Source organism: Festucalex cinctus, chromosome 12 (assembly GCF_051991245.1).
Source record: "Festucalex cinctus isolate MCC-2025b chromosome 12, RoL_Fcin_1.0, whole genome shotgun sequence".
NCBI classification, from domain to species: domain Eukaryota; kingdom Metazoa; phylum Chordata; class Actinopteri; order Syngnathiformes; family Syngnathidae; genus Festucalex; species Festucalex cinctus.
This window is the reverse complement of record NC_135422.1, coordinates 7,330,457-7,348,923: the sequence shown is the minus strand read 5'-3', so window position 1 is coordinate 7,348,923 and position 18,467 is coordinate 7,330,457. Positions and strand designations below refer to the sequence as shown.

Genomic DNA, 18,467 nt, shown 5'->3' with positions numbered 1-18,467 from the left:
CCTCAATTCCTTGTCTGAATTGCACATTATGACACAATCCCATAGTCCCAAAAAAATAATTAATTTTAAGTTAACGACACAATTTTATTTATTTTTTTAATGCTCCATAATGACCTAATTGGAAAGCCTGTACTGTACTGGGAAATTCTAATTGCAACGCAGCAGACACGTCCACGTCAAAATTTAAAAATGTGCAGATTTTCACAAATTACTTTGTGTTTTTAAGATTAGATAGCTCTTAATAATATGAAAAAAAAATGCACTGAGCTGTTACCAATGTCTTACAAACGCAATTATGCCATCTAGTGGCACAAAAATGACCTCAAAACAAATCAATATCACACTCGTTTTTTATAGTACAGTAAACCTTTTTAAATTTAACTCAATTTTCTGAATTATTAATGAAATTACTGCATCAATGACTAAAAAGATGCATCCACAGTTCTATTATTTTTTTTACACTTTTATTAAGATAAAAAAAATATTTTATTGTACATTTCATTGTTCATTTAGAACAGATATAAAATGTGTGATTAATCGTGAGTTAATCATTGAAGTCGTGATTAATTACGATTCAAATTTTTAATCGCCTGACGCCCTAATTTTTAATCACTTATGTTTATTGCTTTGCATGCTGGTTCCGTCTGAAAAATATCAACAATGTCATTGAATAGTTTTGTTACACTGAGTAAAGATTTGCTGTACACTGAAAATAAGAATCACAAAGTGGAACTTTGAAATGACATTTGAGACATGAGAAAAGAACGATACCGATTTTTTAATGTAAGCTATTGTATTTATTGTACTGTCATGTATATTGTCACATATAATGTAATATGTACAAGTATTACTCCATTTTGGGAAAAGGCAAGTTGATGTGTCAGAGACAGCTAGTAGTTGTCAGAACATTTTTTTTTTGTGTAGCGGTTGACTATGGGGGGGGGGGGGGGGATAATGCAAAATATGTCCAATTAGCAAAGAAATTAATTCATTAACATGGAACACCCTGAAGGCCACAGGAAGTCATACAGACATTTCACACACCAGCTAGTAGGCTTTGATAGTTGAATGGCAAACCAGCCCAATTGGGACTGTATATAAAAATTAGAATGATCAGTTTTGAATTTGACATTTTTAAAACTAAAATGGTGAGGATGTGGTGGAAAAGATGCAAAAAGCAACAACACACCACATCCCGCAGTCAAATATTCAAAATTCCTCAAGGAGGTCATGTTTCATTTAAAGCACCATTCTTCAACAGTGACGACGGATGATGCAGCTTCCACATTTCTTGAATGAATAATAACGGAAGTGATCAAAGCTTGTGGATTTTGGACTGGGAGCTCGATGGAATGGTCTCAAAAAACAGCCTGTCCTGCGTGGTCTCGAAGCCACAGGCGGCTTTCGCAGTACAGCAGAACGCTTACATCATCATATGCAATCCCGGCGTCCTGCAGAGGGCACTGCTAATAGCAGAAACACTGAAGTGGAGCAGGCCCAGCGAGAAGTGGGAAAGGCATCCAGCACGGCCAGGACTTCTGATATTCTTGGCAGACACTCAGAAAGGTCAGTTGGAAAGTGTTGGCACATTGCAAACTTTCGAGAGCAAGCGTGTGGGCGCTGCTTGATGCCAGAGACATTCATTGCTATATAAAATTAGCTTGAGCTACAGAGATTAAGTTTTATGGGGGAATCTCCCGTCATGTTTATCAAAAGTTGCTCCCCTAATTTGGGTCTGATGTCCTTTTATCGCTGATACGAATCAATTGCGGTTTAGAATTTGAATTTTATTCAAAGTAAAAAAATAAAACATAAAAAAAAAACTGCAACCACTAAATAGAACTGTTTTGAGCCTATGAGGCCTGTCTCACAATTTAAAGAAAATTGGTCCATATTTTAGTGGCAAACTGAAATGCAGCCTCACCGGAATATTGATGTTTAAATGTAATTAAAGGTAATTTAATGTGTTATTTCAGAAATGTGTACACTGGTACACCTTTGCCTTTGGCAGTATCCAAAAGTCTCTCAGTTTTACGTCAAGTCAAGTCATCTTTATTTATATAGCGTTTTCAAACAGCCTTAGCTGTCACAAAGCGCTTTACAGAAGCACAACAAAACTAACCTAACGTAAAAGATGAACAGCAATACAATACAATACAATCACAACAAATCCACATTCTTCCATTCCTACTACATACGCTTTGATGTTTGAAGCAGTTGTAGATGAAAGAGGACAGAATCAGTCTCCTTTCAGCAGTTGATCAGAGACGTGATCGCAACATGCATGACGTTACATGTCTGCTACAAGCTAAGTTTGTTTACAAGCTAGCTAGCTCATAAACAAGGTTACTGACTTCTGATTTTCAAAGTGCCAGTGGGTCATATTTACACCATTTCAGCTGCATTTTCATTGTTGTCACGCACGCAAAAGTGTTTTCTAGAACACAATGAAAATAACATTTTTTAAAAAAGAACCATAGTGCACACCTGCTAGCATAGCGTTCCTACTAGCATTTTTGTTTTAAATTAATATAATAATAATAATAATAATAATAATAATATAATATAATGTAATATATAATATAATGTAATATAATATAATAGTATTATTTTTTTTAATTAAAGAAAAACAAACAATGCAAATTTAAACGACATACTTGACTTAGATGCGTGAGGGAAGCCAAAACGAAAAACAATTTCCGTTCAGTCCGTCAAAACCAACATTCCCACCCGGAACTCCCCATCGTCCCAACGTTCCGTGGGTGAATTATGGATGAATTATGCCCTCCCCCCTGACTACAACGTCATCTCGCGGCATATATTCGTAAAAGACGAACAGATGGAAACAGTATAAGTCGCATGTCCGTTTTGCGCATTTTCACAAAATTCGCTTAAAAATTTCGAAACCTGACTATAGGATGTCATGAAAGTAGGGATAGACCCCGGCCGATTATCGGCGCCGATATTTGGCATTTTGACAAATATCGGCATCGGCCATGTTTTGAATCTGAAGGCCGATAAAGCTCACTGAGCAGGGGATACTTGCGAACGTAGCGAATTTGGGGTTTTCATCAGGATTTGTAAGATGTTCACAGTCAGTTTTTATTTGTCGTAAACACATTTGGAACATATTCACACAATTTTTCACCGCAAAAATCTTTTTGAAACGTTTTTACGAACCCTAACAAAAACCCCAAATGAGCTACATTCACATGAATTTGTTACTCAGTGAGAAATTATATATAGTTTGAAAGAATTCCCCCCCCCCATTTTACTGCAAATGAATATCGGCTTGAAATATCGGTTATCGGCCAACTTGACTACAAATAATCTGTATCGGTATCGGCCTTGAAAAAACCATATCGGTCTATCACTACATGAAAGGCTTATAAAAATATATTTTAAAAAGTCAACTCATTCACCACTAGAATTCACTTGCAATTGGACTGAGACCACCTCTCCAATCGGTCTCAGTCCACTGACTTGTCCACCCGACCACCCACTTGACCATTTGGACTCGAGCTAGTTCTAACCGTACCACATGCGAACGTAGTCTGCCAGCGTCCACCCCAATATAAACAGGTTCTTGTTCAGGCATGGTCGCAATGGCACACAGCTGCGTTGTCAATATGTCAAATTTATCTCGCCCTACATTCTCGGGGTGATGACATCAAATCACATAGCAAATGTCTGAGGACTAACGGGGGAGATATGAACACACTGCGCACAAGTGCATTCTTCTCATGACTCACATTAACCACTGTCGCTAGTGTACAGTGGTACCTCTACTTACGAAATTAATTGGTTCTGGAAGAAAGTTCTTAAGTAGAAAATTTTGTAAGTAGAGACGCATTTTCCATGTAAATGCCCTAATCCGTTCCAAGCCTCCCAGAATTCAGACATAAATGTTTTATAAAGCACAAAAATTGCATCAAAACATGTAACAAATACATGTTACAATTAGATTATTGCACAATAAATGAGAGTTGTGCGTAATGTAAAAAATAAAGAGTAGAGTAAAGAATAAAAATGATGCTCATTTACCTTTTTAACTGCTGTCCTCATCATTTTCTGCCCTCTTTGGTTCATATTCTCCTCTCTCAGATTTTTTTTTTTTTGCCTGGTGTTTTGTAAGGAACTGATCCAAGGATGGTTGCTTTTTTTTTTTTTTTTTTTTTTTTTTAAACAATCCTTCGGAAATGTCCAAGGCAAACATCATCTCAGTGAGCAAACACCCGACTGGTGAACACTTTTTCTGGGCGATTATTTTAAACAAATTCTGAAACGGTATGGCGAGGCATCTCTTTTTCCAAAAAAAAAGGCCCGTCTCGTCGCAAGTAAAAACTTACTGTGCCTTCATCAATTACCAATTGTTTGAATTTTTGCACAAATTCATTGGCCGTTAGTTCATACGTTTACGAAAATACCTCATGGGCTGCGCGATGAATGATGAGGACGCTGTCTAGACACCGATCTAGTATACGCTCATAGATACCTATGGTAGAAGGTTCCTCTTAGCCAATGGGATGCCAGAACGATGCACAAACACCGTTCTAGTATTTACGCTCATAGGTACCTATGGTAGGAAATAGCTATAGCCGAAAGTATGTTGCGTTCGGTAATGTATTTTTACCTTTCGTATCTAGAAATTTCTTTCGTAACAAGAGGCAATATTTTCCCGTTGAGTCGTTTTGTAACTCGAAAATTTCGTATGAAGAGACGTTCGTAAGTAGAGGTTCCACTGTATCTTTGTGACTGTGCCCCTTCATTTTTATTTTTTTTTTCAGGTTTCAGAGGCGTGGGTAGTCAGCTGCGGAGCCGTTCTGGATGCTGATAGGAAGTGAGTGTTGAGCGCTCAGGACAATTACGGAATCATTACCGCCGCCGTGCCAGAGGCAAAATATGAACACTGCACCATTTGTCAAACGAGCACAGCTTTCCAATCAAGCTCTTATTTACGTGCTCGCGTTTGTACGCGTGGGCATGTGCGCGTGCGTGAAAAGACCCATGGCATGCTGGCAGAGGACTGGGGAATGTCCGTCCGGAATGTCTGTGCGGACATATTTGCGTGGGGTAATGGATGACTCAAGGACCCTGCCCAATGTTTCGTGTCAGTACATTTGTGTAAACGTGCGGCCGTGTCCAAATGGACAACCGGCTGTGTGAGGAATGCCTTGCCCACTTGCGACTGTCTAAACACGTTCCCCGTCAGCTGTCTCGCTGCTGCCTTCATGGAGAAATAACTAAGCGTGAGTTATTAGTTATTTTTCATCAAGCTATGATCCCACATTGGCGTCACATGGGAATGTCGCTCAGTGGCCTCTTTTAGACAGGAAAGGTGTGTCAAAGTGTACAAACAAAACAGTGGAAGGTGATAAGAACAGAGAGATGACGGGGTGGAGAAGTGGAAGAAAAGCCTTCATGGTGCTCTTTAATCAGTCTTTTTTCCCCCCCTCCTTTTAGCCTACAGGAAGCACCTGTAATCCATCTCCCTGTTTAGGGATTGTGCGCTAACAGGCGGCATAAATATTTTAGGTAGATTTAATTAATTGATTCAGTGAGTGAAAATAGCAGGGAATATTTATCACAGGTGCGTTTTCTTTCATGGCTCGGAAGCGCCAGCGGCAAAGTCAAAGGGATGACACAAAAAGTGTGGCCTTGAAATTGAAAAGTGGAACGATACATACTTGTATCACAATTCAAACGAGTTATGTAAAAAGTGGACATTAGAAAAGTGTAGTGTTGTGCCCATGAGGTCGTACTAGTTGGAACTACTTAAAACAATTTTTTTGGGGGGGTGGAAACAGTCCTCTAAAGTTGCTTACCAGTGGAATTTGAAGTGCTTGTCGTGCATCTATAGATTAACTCCATCTTTTACTTTTTCTTTGCATTTTTTGCAACACTTATTCACAAGAAGATGTCAGCACAGCAGAGACAATCTGTTTTGCTTTGCATGTTTCTTTTCTAAGAGAAGTTCGGCAGACTCTCAATCAATGTGGCGCTAAAATTAACATTGTACATCTCTAGCTGTGCCTTGAGATACGAGTGACCTGACTTACTGACTTGCTTTGACTTATGAGTGCAAACTTGAGATACCAGCACTGTATGGTGGCAGGTGACTCGACTCACTTCATAACAAGTTTGGCGGATGTAGCATAGCCTCCATTACCTAAATGCTAACATACAATGAGAAACTCCATAGGCACACAGGCTAACAATTAGCATAAGTGTGGCAAACCTGTCACCCCTTAAGCAACGGATATCTGAACACAGACAGTGCGGCAACACATGCAGACAGAGCATATAACAATACTCACAGGAATATAGTCTTTATCCTCTGCAAAGAATGACTAATATTACTGCTGTACTGAGAAACTAAGAAAGGAGTTGAGCCGCCAGTACAACACATCTGTAGCCTATGTCTTTCTTATACCGTTCCCAGGTGACCAAATGGGCAAAATAAGACAAAAGGTTTTATTCTTTTTAATTGTACTAATTACTATATGATTGTTTTTCTACTATATTATACCATGATATGTTTCTCATTAAAAAAACACATTACATTTTTTGGGTTGAAGTGGGGAGCGGGAACAGATGGAAATGGAAAAGATGATCTGACGTACACGTATTTTAAGTTGTGCATGTGGTCAAGGAACAACTTAAACTTGTATTGCAAGGCACCAATAAATTTACTTGATTGTCAATAGGGGGGGGAAAAAAAAATCAAAAAATCCTGGAGGCCTAGTAGTACACTCCGGTTTGCCTCAATTGTGTCATGATGTAATTTATTACCAATTAATTTCTATTAACTATCAAGTAATAATAGCCAAACTCACAGAACTTTGAAGAAATACAACTTTTTCAAAAGCCAAACAAACTGTAAGTCACCCAGCGACCTGGTAAAAAACTGGATTTAAGTTCTACCAACTCCTTGTCCAACTGCATTTAAAGGATGTTTTTCAAACGTGCATGCATACATCAGGTGAGATGTGAGGGCTGTAAGTGCACGAGGGATTAGCAGAAAAAAACATTGATCACTGATAAGAAAACACAGAAAGTGCTCATGTATCTTGTCACTGTCCCTGCAATGTTCTTCCTCCTGCCGCACAACTCCCAGTGTAATATATATATATATATATATATATATATATATATATATATATATATATATATATATATATATATATATATATATATATATATATATATATATATATATATATATATATATGTATACAAACAGACACATGCCTGGTTTAAAAAATCCTTGCTTGACAGAACTGGTCCAGATTTCCTGTTATGAAAGCAATCATTACTATAAGTCAAAAGTGATCAAAGACAAAGCCCAGCTATGTATGCTTTGTGGTTGCAGGTTTAATAGCCTGCTGCAAAGGGAAGGAAGGCCTTAGCACTGAATATAGAAAGAGGGAAAATATATTTTCTTCATGTCAGGGTTGATTTTACGGCAACATATTGAGACGGTGGATGTTCCTCGAGGAAAAACAAAAAAAAGAGAGTACAAAGAAAAAAGTTGATAAGAAGAATTAGAGTTGTATGGAAGGTTGTTGGGTTCGGTTGGACAGAAGGAGGAAAACAATAAGACCGTCCGTCCCCCTGTGACCTAAATTGGCAAAGAGTTCAGAGTGAACCAGCGTCTTCCACTCAGTAGAGCAGAGGCTGCCTGGGACGGATCAGCACGTTTCAAAAGCAACAATCTTCCCTGGAGCATATGAGCAGGGGTTCGCTTCTCTGGCTTTACCCAACTGGTCTTCGAATCGATCGCAAATAACACCGTTTCAAAGGCTTGGAGAAACTTATGAGCTATTTTTCTTTCCCAGACTCCAACAAAACACATTCCGATACCGACAGCCCTGCAGCCACTTGTGGCTATTGCATCCCAAAAGGCTTCGAGATAACTCTTTTCAACCCTCATCGTTAAACTTTTCTGAAAAGGCGCAGTGTACAAGACTGACATTCCACAGTGACCATAATGAAACCTCGAGGGAATTAGAAGTAAGCCAACTAGTACTTGGCATTCCAGTCCAACACCTGGTTAAGTTTTAACTGTGTAGCACGGATGCCACATGTCACACGCTGACCGCACTACACGCTGTAGCTTACTTTGAACATGTGTTTTGGTCGTCAAAGCCATTAAAAGCTCATTACCGAGCGCAACAACAGAGATTGTGAATCTTCGTGGGTCTTTACAATAATTCATCAAGCGCGTTTACCAAGATGAATGTTCTTACATGCGCAAAACACGAGGGGTTAAATATGCAGCGCAACTTTGAAGACTGATGGGAAAACTGAGCAAATAAGCTGCAAAGATGCTTGACACAGATAAACAGATGGTCTTTGAGATTCACACGTACGTTGTTATTGTCAGTTGTTCGCTCATTACAAATGCTGTTGCATTCTTTACAGTGAAGACTAATGGTGTTCTGACCTACAGGCTCGGAATCTGAACTCTCACCACAGCTGCACATTGAGACCAAGAGCCAAGACTGGACCAGTGGTTCAAAGGTCACCCATGATGTGACTTGATCCACCACAATCAATGAACACAAGGTCCTGGCCTTTGGAAAACGAGCTCTTAATGGGGGCAGAAGAACTGGACAACCGGTAAAGAGAAAAGATCTGATGACGTTGATGGCGTAAATGGCACAGATGTTGCAAAGTTGTGTTTGGAAATAGAAGACAAACTCATGTACAGTAGGGCTGGGTATTGCCGCCAACCTCACGATACGATACGTATCACGATACAGGGGCCACGATACGATACGTATCGCGATACATATGTATCCCAAATAAGACACATTTTATTTTTTTTTAAAACAAAATATAGGAAAATAGGTATACTGAGAAACGTGCCATGTTAAGTTTATCAATAAATACATGTTGACATTCTTCCTCTGCTTTCATTTTTCTTAGCAAGACACAGTGTCCAATCACCGGTGAGCTATTTTTGCATTAATTGAAGGCAATTAACTTCAAAGACGCTGCTGGTTTTTATTTTTTAGGTACAATTCAAGCCGCAAAGGCAAACGTAAACTGCCGATTTAAAGTTAACGAGCAATATCGATTCTGACGCCTGCGTATCGATACGTGTATTGTGATGAGGCCCGCAACGATATATTGCCGTATCGATTTTTTGAGCACACCCCTAATGTACAGCATATGAAGGATATGCACAATAGCCGACCAGTTAATTGATTGTAATGAATTTGATCAATTGTGTGGAATTGGTTGTCGAAGCACGTTTTGAAGAAATTGAGACAAATTGGAGTGGAAGACGAAATTTACATGTCAACCCTTTCAAAACCCACATATTGACAATATTAGGGTTTTAAAAGGCCAAAGTGTGCAAAAACCCGAATAAGACCATTGGGTTATCCCTTTTCTAACCCAAACATTTGGTCATAAACACGATCGTGTTACCGCCTTTAAACGGACCATTTGTTTGTGTCCTAAATATGTTCTAACCGCTAACATTCTTGGTCTTTTGAGTACTAGTATGCATGGCGTGCAGCCCACCGGGAATACAAAAGCAGAGATAAACAGATGTGGGCACTTCTGCCAATCGTCCCGTCAATGACGATGCCCACCTTAGAAAAAATACACCGACTGTTAGCTAGCGAATCAGCGCATGGAACAAGAACAGAAGTGATGAACATGGATAAACAGTTACGCTATAGATAGACCACAATGTGTGTGCATCGCATGGAAGTGGATTGAGAGTGAAAAAGATACTGGTATGCTTTATTTACATTTACGTGACCTAAGAAGTGGAAGTGACGTCTATTTTATCATAACGTCGTCTTTGCGTCGCCGTTTAGATTGGAGGTATTCCAACTGACACAAATACAGTCCGCTCATGCATGTAAATGGATTGTCCTGAATTTCAGGGACTGGAATGTTGTCCTTAACCCAGAGACAGACAGCATGTAAACATAACTTACATGTCAATGCAGTGGAACCTCTACTTACGAACGTCTCTTCATACGAAATTTTCGAGTTGCGAAACGCCTCAACGGGAAAATATTGCCTCTTGTTACGAAAGAAATTTCTAGATACGAAAGGTAAAAATACATTACCGAACGCAACATATTTTCGGCTATGGCTATTTCCTATCATAGGTACCTATGAGCGTATACTAGATCGGTGTTTGTGCATGTTTCTGGCATCCCATTGGCTAAGAGGAACCTCTACCATAGGTATCTATGAGCGTTTACTAGATCGGTGTCTATACAGCGTCCTCAGCATTCATCCCGCGGCCCATGAGGTGTTCCGATAGTTTTTCGTAAATGTATGAACTAACGGCCAACGAATTTGTGCAAAAATTCAAACAATTGGTGATTGATGAAGGCACAGTAAGTTTTTAATTGCGACGAGACGGGCATTTTTTTTTTTATTTTTTTTTTTTTTTAAAAAAGATGCCTCGCCATACCGGAAGTTTCCATGAAGTTTCAGAATTTGTTTAAAAGAATCGCCCAGAAAAAGTGTTCACCAGTCGGGCGTTTGCTCACTAAGATGATGTTTGCCTTGGACATTTCCGAAGTATTGTTTAAAAAAAAAAAAAAAAAAAAAAAAAAAAAAACATCTATGGACCAGTCCTCTTACAAAACACCAGGCAAAACAAAAAACAAAAAAAACAAAAAACACTTCTGAGAGAGAACATGAACCAGAGAGCGTATACTAGATCGGTGTTTGTGCATGTTTCTGGCATCCCATTGGCTAAGAGGAACCTCTACCATAGGTATCTATGAGCGTTTACTAGATCGGTGTCTATACAGCGTCCTCAGCATTCATCCCGCGGCCCATGAGGTGTTCCGATAGTTTTTCGTAAATGTATGAACTAACGGCCAACGAATTTGTGCAAAAATTCAAACAATTGGTGATTGATGAAGGCACAGTAAGTTTTTAATTGCGACGAGACGGGCATTTTTTTTTTTTTTTTTTTTTTTTTTTTAAAAAGATGCCTCGCCATACCGGAAGTTTCCATGAAGTTTCAGAATTTGTTTAAAAGAATCGCCCAGAAAAAGTGTTCACCAGTCGGGCGTTTGCTCACTAAGATGATGTTTGCCTTGGACATTTCCGAAGTATTGTTTAAAAAAAAAAAAAAAAAAAAAAAAAAAAACATCTATGGACCAGTCCTCTTACAAAACACCAGGCAAAACAAAAAACAAAAAAAACAAAAAACACTTCTGAGAGAGAACATGAACCAGAGGGCAAAAAAACGATGAGGACAGCAGTTAAAAAGGCAAAAGACCATCATTTTTATTCTTTACTCTTTTCTTTGTTTTTTACATTTTGCACAACTCTCATTTATTGTGCAATAATCTAATTGTAACAGGTATTTGTTACATGTTTTGATGCATTTTTATGCTTTATAAAACATTTATGTCTGAATTTTGGGAGGCTTGGATGGATTAGGGCATTTACATGGAAAATGCGTCTCTACTTACAAAATTTTCTACTTAAGAACTTTCATCCAGAACCAATTAATTTCGTAAGTAGAGGTACCACTGTATTCAATAGTTCAGCTCAACTAGTTTAGATATAAACTATTTGATGTCAGCTATCACTTTCGCTAATCAAATTGGTAGCGAGTGTGTACCATACTGGATCAAGGGAATATAGTCAAAGCAGAAAACATCAGAACAGTAATGAAGAAAATTTAGGACAGTTGTCATAAAGTAGCGCTGCCAATAAAACTGCAAGTGCCAGCAGACGTAAATTTCGCTCTCTAAGACTTTTGAGATCCATAAATGTGGAGCCACCTCCATCCATTCCTCGTGTGTGCTCTAAACCAGATAACTTCCATAAAATGAAATGTTTGTTCAGTTATTCTCTGGATGCTCAGAAGGCTGCAGCGTGTGACGTGGTTATTAGCTCGCCGTGGGGAATGAGTGTGGAATTACCACTTTCCTATAACGACGTTCCAAATACACACCGCTAACAAGAGAGGCAGTAAAATCAGTGAAACGGCATCGTTAATGCCCTACCTCTGTTGGGGCAAATAATTAAAGTCGCAGGTATGATATGGATGTAAACTTTTTTTTTTTCGCAATTAGTGAACAAAATCTTATAATGAAAACATAAAATAACCTAATCGGAAATTTGTCCCATTGAGAGGCATGCTGAGCCGAGGTCAAAGGGGTAAGCCTCAGGTAAATGTGAGGCGGTGGGAGTACACCGTCTTGCTTCTCATTCCTGTCTGATTTAAGTGAATCCATAGGGGGCTTGTGGTAAACACAGCAGGGACATGAACCTTTAGGAGAGGCAGAATGAGGAGCTGCTGTTGTACTTAGGCTTCACATAATGACCAGCAAGAACCCCTCCCCTTCTTCTCTACATACCAGCGCCCTCTCCACCATCTACCCTCCAACTTCTATAGGTTTGACCACTAAAGCCCTCATTCAACCTGCGTGTACGGGAGACCTCTCCCTCCGTTCTCTCACTTCTCCAGTTCAGCAGGTCCTTTTCAGGCCGGCTGGCTGCGTTCCCGCTATTTTATGGGAAGCATTGTGATCGCGCAAGCTCTCTCGGGGGGGGGGTCAGCACTTACGAGAGCCGGTGGAGCCGCTGATTTGATCTACTCTTCTTTCACAGCCTTTCTCGAGTTTTCATCAAAACTTCCAGGCCCGCTCGCCATGGGAAGCCTCCAAGCGAATCAAATCCTCCGTGTCGGCGAAACGGCCATCGTGGCGCAACAGAGAAGACACCTGATGAGGACAGGTGGGGGTGGGGGGGGGGACTATAGAGATTATCGGGGCTCCACTTCACATCGTGGCAGTCACATGAAAGCCACAAAATGCTAAATATTCATCAACACTTGAAACACTTCTTCCAATATTTAGAGACCATTCTTTCCCGACAGACAGTTATCCTCATTTGAGTGAGCGACATGAGCCACTGCTGCTCCCTTGCAAGAGTTCAGTCATTTTAAAGAGGAATTAAATAATATATGACCTGAATCAATCTCCTTTGGCAGGGTCTTTCATTCCAAAGAATTAAAGAGCTCTTTAACTTACAGAGGCTTCTAATTATCACAAATCATCAGCGCGAAAGAAAAGTTTAGATCCAACTTGTGGTATTAAACTCAACTGTTTTAGTTTTAATGACTTGCTCAATAGCGGGTTTACATGGAGCCATGTATTCGTTAGAATGAATCCGAAAGGTCAAACGGAATGAAAACACGCAATGGTGGTAAATTCGTTCTGTCAAGCCTAACGAGTGACATGTAAACAGTTCAATCGGATTTTATAGGTCTGCGCATGCTCTGTCTTGACTTAAAAGCGTTTGTTTCCGTAAATTAAAATGGCGGCGTCTTGGTAAGAACTCGTCTGTGTGGGGAGAACTTGATATAAAGTACATGGAACTTGTTTTTATCAAGATGTTCATATAACTCATTCAGTGTAGGGATGTTCGATAACACTTTTTTTCAGACCGATACCGATACTCAGACCCTCAGTACTCACCGATACCGATACCAACTGCCGATACCAGTAGTACATTTTGATAAATAAATAAAAAAAAATCACTAAAAGATATTTTTAAACAAATATATTTCCTTTAATTTTGACAAAAAACAAAACAAAACAAAAAACAGCACAGTCACTCTTTAATAGTCTTAACGCTCAAAATAAAACACAAAAATACTCTTTTAGTTTAAAGTTCACAATTTTGAAGTATTTCCAAACCGGTGAAATTTTGGTGAAAAACTGCTGCAAGCTAGCGCCACTTACAGGCAAGGAGGACTCACTTAACGTCTTCCCCCTCTGCCATCGGTCGCTTGTACTCGTCTGCGTCACGAGTACTCGAGTACTTGAAAAGAGGCTGGTATCGGCCCGATACCGATACCTGGTATCGGTACTCGCCCATGCCTAATTCAGTGTCAGCCATTTTCACTGAAGCAACTGGATTTTGACGAATTTTGCAAGGCCCACAGAATATTGTGTTTTATTGCTATAAAGGCAAAAGAAATATAGAGTCTCTTCTTTCATCACGAGTAAAAAATGCATTTCTATCTGTTTCCATTTTGCAGCAATTAGCATTAGAATATAGCTAAGGTGAATCAATATTCACATTCCTGGTGAAAACACAGACAAAAAGATCTTGTTGCAACCCTGGCTGATCTCTTATACTCTGCTGCCACCTGCTGGCCGTTTTTTGTAATAACTACCATTGCTTTAAGCCACTTCTTCATGTCAGATGCTGTATCAGAGCCTTCTGTATGCTACATGTAAACAGGTGACCACATATATTCATTCGGAATGATTTCATAGCATAAGTAGCACGCTTGCCTTGATTGTAACCGAACAGCGAAAAGCAGCAAGGAAATCACTGTTCATCATGGGTGCACTATTTTTTTTTAATAATAATAAAAAAAAAATAAAAAAAGATTGTGTTGATTTTATCATATTTATTCATTACATTTTTGGTGGCCTAATACAGCACTGTACTGACCATTTGCTTCTTCCTTGTACTTCCCACAGTAGGTGACGGAAGCGCGTTGCACCATTTTGACAAGCGTGCGTACAGCCAAGTGAGGCTTCTTGGGACCGACTCCGCAGATCAGAAAATCTTAAAAATCTTGATTCCCAGTTTGCTATTCAGTGTGCTGTAATGATGCATGAAATGCAAATTTTGACTGTTATTTGGTTAAGTTTTGGAATAAAGTATGACAGTCCCAGTTATAGAGAGACTGTGATTGATACTAAAGTATTCATATTGGTTTTAAATACACTATCCTCCACTATTAGAAAAGTTAAGCCTACAGCAAATTGAATCATGGCAGTAATTCTTCAGGCAACCGAGTGCAGCGGACGGTTCCTTCTGCTGAAGTCTCACAGGAAAGGAGGTTTTAAGGCCACGAGGAAATTGTTGACTAATTAGGGTCGAACAACAGTGTCAAGTTTTTCATGTTAATGTGTTCCCAGGCAGTAAAAGCCAAATCATTACACCTTCTAAGCACTAGTCACGTTTAGGACTCGGGCCTGAGAATGTCACCGACGAAAGCATCACAGATCAATCGTTTTGCGAATGACTGGAGAGTGTAAACCCAGTGGCAATACTGAAGAGACAAGAACAATCATGCTTGTATTACAAGTGTTTTTGGTCAAATCAACCCACAAAAAATTAGTATTATTATTATAATTTTTTCCAATTGCAACACGGGAAACAAAATACGGCAGAATTCAATGTTGGATATTCATTTCAAATCGTTGATGTTCCACTGAGGAAATGTTCAAATTAAAACAGCTGAAACACAAATAGCATGTGACACCACAAATGTTTTGCTGGCGTTCGTGGCAATTAACTCATCACATGAGTCTGTGAGGCAACGTTCCAAAGGCAGAGATAAATTGTTCCTCGACAGCAGTCTGAGGGTAGCATTTAGCACAGCAATCAGCGGTTTGCAACATGTTTGGACGCCTTTTTTGCTCAATCAGTAATTTTAGAAATGAGTTGTCACACTAAAACACAGAGACAAGCTCGAGTGTAATGAACACATGGCTGATAACCCCTACGATCTTCCCGGATTGTTTCCACCGCACCTCACACAAAGAGAGCGCACAATAATACTCATATACAGTATGTATTGAAGCCCATTCCCGCCAGTAAAAAAAAAAAAAAAAAAAAAAAGTTTTTTGTTTTTTTTCAGCGTCAGAAACCGTACTTTAGGGGTTCCGTAGAAACCGCCAGTGGATTTTTTTTATTTATTTTTTTTAATTATTTTTTTTTACGTTAGAACGAAAATCCGCCAGTGATTTTTATTTTTTATTTATTTTTATTTTTTTTACACCATTAGCATCCGCCAGTGGGATTTGTATTTATTTATTTTTTTTACACGTTCGAATGAGAATCCGCCAGTTTTGGGGGGTGGGGGGTGGGGGGGGGTGAAATCTATCGGACTTCCATGCGGCACGTTGCGCACAATTATAAGTTTTTTTGTTTTGTTTTTACTGGCGGGAATGGGCTTCCATAAGTATGTTATCTGCTCTGTAGGAACATAAACAATAACTACTACTACTACTAATAATAATATTAATACTACTACTACTAATACTAGAGAATAGGGAACTTTTCTATCTTTCTATCTTTTCTATTCATGTTGTGGAATGTGGTACTACAGTGACTCTAAATTAGACTGACCTGTATATTGTAAAAAATCGAGCAAAAAAAATAAATAAATAGTTGCAATTTTCCATATAACAGTGGTGTGAACGATGAAGCATTATGCAGCAGGGGAAAGCTATTTAGTTTTAATAAACAGCAATTAGCTTCATGTTTACGCTTGACGGTTTTAGAATGTTATGATAGGGACAGTTTAAGTCTGGAATAAATGATGTCATATGGGAAAACATGGTAGGTAACCAGCTCAAATACTGTATGATTATTGTGGTGGTAGCTTTCTCATGGAGCTCTACGGTGTATTCAGTTTAAGTATTGTTATAGTGATATATCCAAAACAAAGCTTTTTTTTATTTTTTTATTCCCAATCCAGTAGAGTTTAATTAACTTAAATTTAACTGTTCAAGTGTACCTAATGAAGTGACCCGCTTCTTTTCTAAGGCACAGTCAATGCTTCATAAATGTCTTGTGGAAGTAATTGCGTAAGCACTCTGGCGAAAACAATATGAAATACTCATTGCCGCTGGCTACATTAACACCTGTCACACCGGCCTGATATCAAATATTGTATTGCATTATTGAGGATATGCAGCTTTTTCCCCAAAAACGCCACCTTGCACTTTCAATCTACCGCTATAATTATCCCATCAAGCCAACGACAACTATGTACGTATATATAAATGCTGCTAAAATAGGAGGTTGGGCCATGAAGGAAGTAAACACAAAATAAGGGAGAAACACATCACATGAAGTATACAGTATGTGAGATGTGTGACGTTTTAGAAGTCAGGGGAGCAAAGCCTTGAGGGCATACAATCAATATTACATTTTCCATTGCCACCTTCATAGCTATTGTAAATGGCTTGTGTCAAAAATAATAACAGGTTGTATCAGGAACCTTGGGTTTGCAATTTTGCTGCGAGTGCTTGGAGGCCCCCGTTTGCGCTCCCTCCCCTTCCTCCAGCACCACTGGGTGTTAATGATGCTGTGGTGGCAGACACTTCTCACATGGCGGCTGACTTCTTTTTTTTTTTTTTTTTTTTCTTTTTTTTTGTCGTCAAAACCATTCTGCTCACTTCATCTATTAAGTCCTGCCAGTACTGAGCTCAGTTAGGTAAAAGATATTGGGTGTATTTCACAAAGCAGGTTGAGTGAGAAATCTGGGTAAAGAAACCCTGAAAAGTGGGAAACTTGTTTCAGAAAGGGAAGTAACTGAAACCAGAGGATAAGAGGGAACTCTAGCCTGTTTCATAAAAGGAGGTAATTTAAGGCATTTTCACAGAAGCAATCCCGTTTGCTCCCGGCTGTTTTACTGGATTTTGACTGATTTTGCAAGGCCCACAGACTATTCTGTTCTGTTGCTATAAAAGCGTGGAACCTATCAAAAGAAAGATTAAAGTCTCTTCTTTCATCAGGAAAAAAAAGTATGTTTCTATCTGTTTCCATTTTGCAGCAATTTGCATTAGAAGAGAGCTAAGTTTCATCAGTTTTCACAAATCTATTTAAAATTGTAACTGAGCTTTTTTTTCTAGATGGCCCTGGTTGATCTCCTTTGCTCTGCTGCCACCTGATGGCCGTTTGTGTAATAACTACCATTTCTGCAACCGTTAATTACAGTTGAGAGGCTGCATCAAAGCCTTCTGTATGCTCTAGCATAAAAAAACAAAAAACGTATAAATACGTCTTTGGGAGCAAATGACTTAAGCTCTCGGTCAGTTACCGTAGTAACATGGTCCATGAACCTAACCTGGTCAGTAGCAGGTTTTTCACAATGAACCTCGAGTTTTTCCCTGTCCCCGCCTCCTTTCAGCCACACACGACAATTCATTTGCTCATTCATTCAATCCGCTGCGGCGAGTTTTCGCGTAAATACGCCTGTAGTCTATAGTGTAAAGTCCACTTTTGTCACAAAAATGGCACATCATTTTGACAATGAACCTATTGATGAAGGTGCCGCTTAATTGCGCAGGGAATTAAATATTTGTCGCGAGAATGTTACCAGACCACGCATATTTGCTGGCATTTCCGCACAGTTAACTTTTTGAGCGGTACAGTTTCACATCACGGCCCATCATCTACATGCACAACTTAATCCGTCATTACAATTGCAATTACCAGACGTAGTCATATGCGCTCACATCGGAGCAGTATTGAGCTCCATTTTTTTCTTATACCCGTTTGAATAACATTTTTATATTTCATATTAAATCAAGTGCGCTTCTCCCTCTCTGGATTGCACCTAAATGAAATGAATTAATGAGCTATCATTCAACAGGTTTCCCCATCACAATACTCTTTTCTGAAAAAAGTCAGACGCCATTACCGCCAAG

At 39.2% G+C, this 18,467-nt stretch overlaps 1 long non-coding RNA gene across 1 annotated transcript; it reads left to right on the top strand.

The window, feature by feature from the left end:
* Positions 1–1,481: 1,481 nt before the first annotated feature.
* On the top strand, positions 1,482–8,880 carry LOC144031115 (uncharacterized). Its single transcript, XR_013287442.1, has 3 exons — positions 1,482–1,566; positions 4,788–4,840; positions 8,453–8,880. It is a non-coding gene; the product is annotated as an uncharacterized LOC144031115 (long non-coding RNA).
* Positions 8,881–18,467: the final 9,587 nt, after the last annotated feature.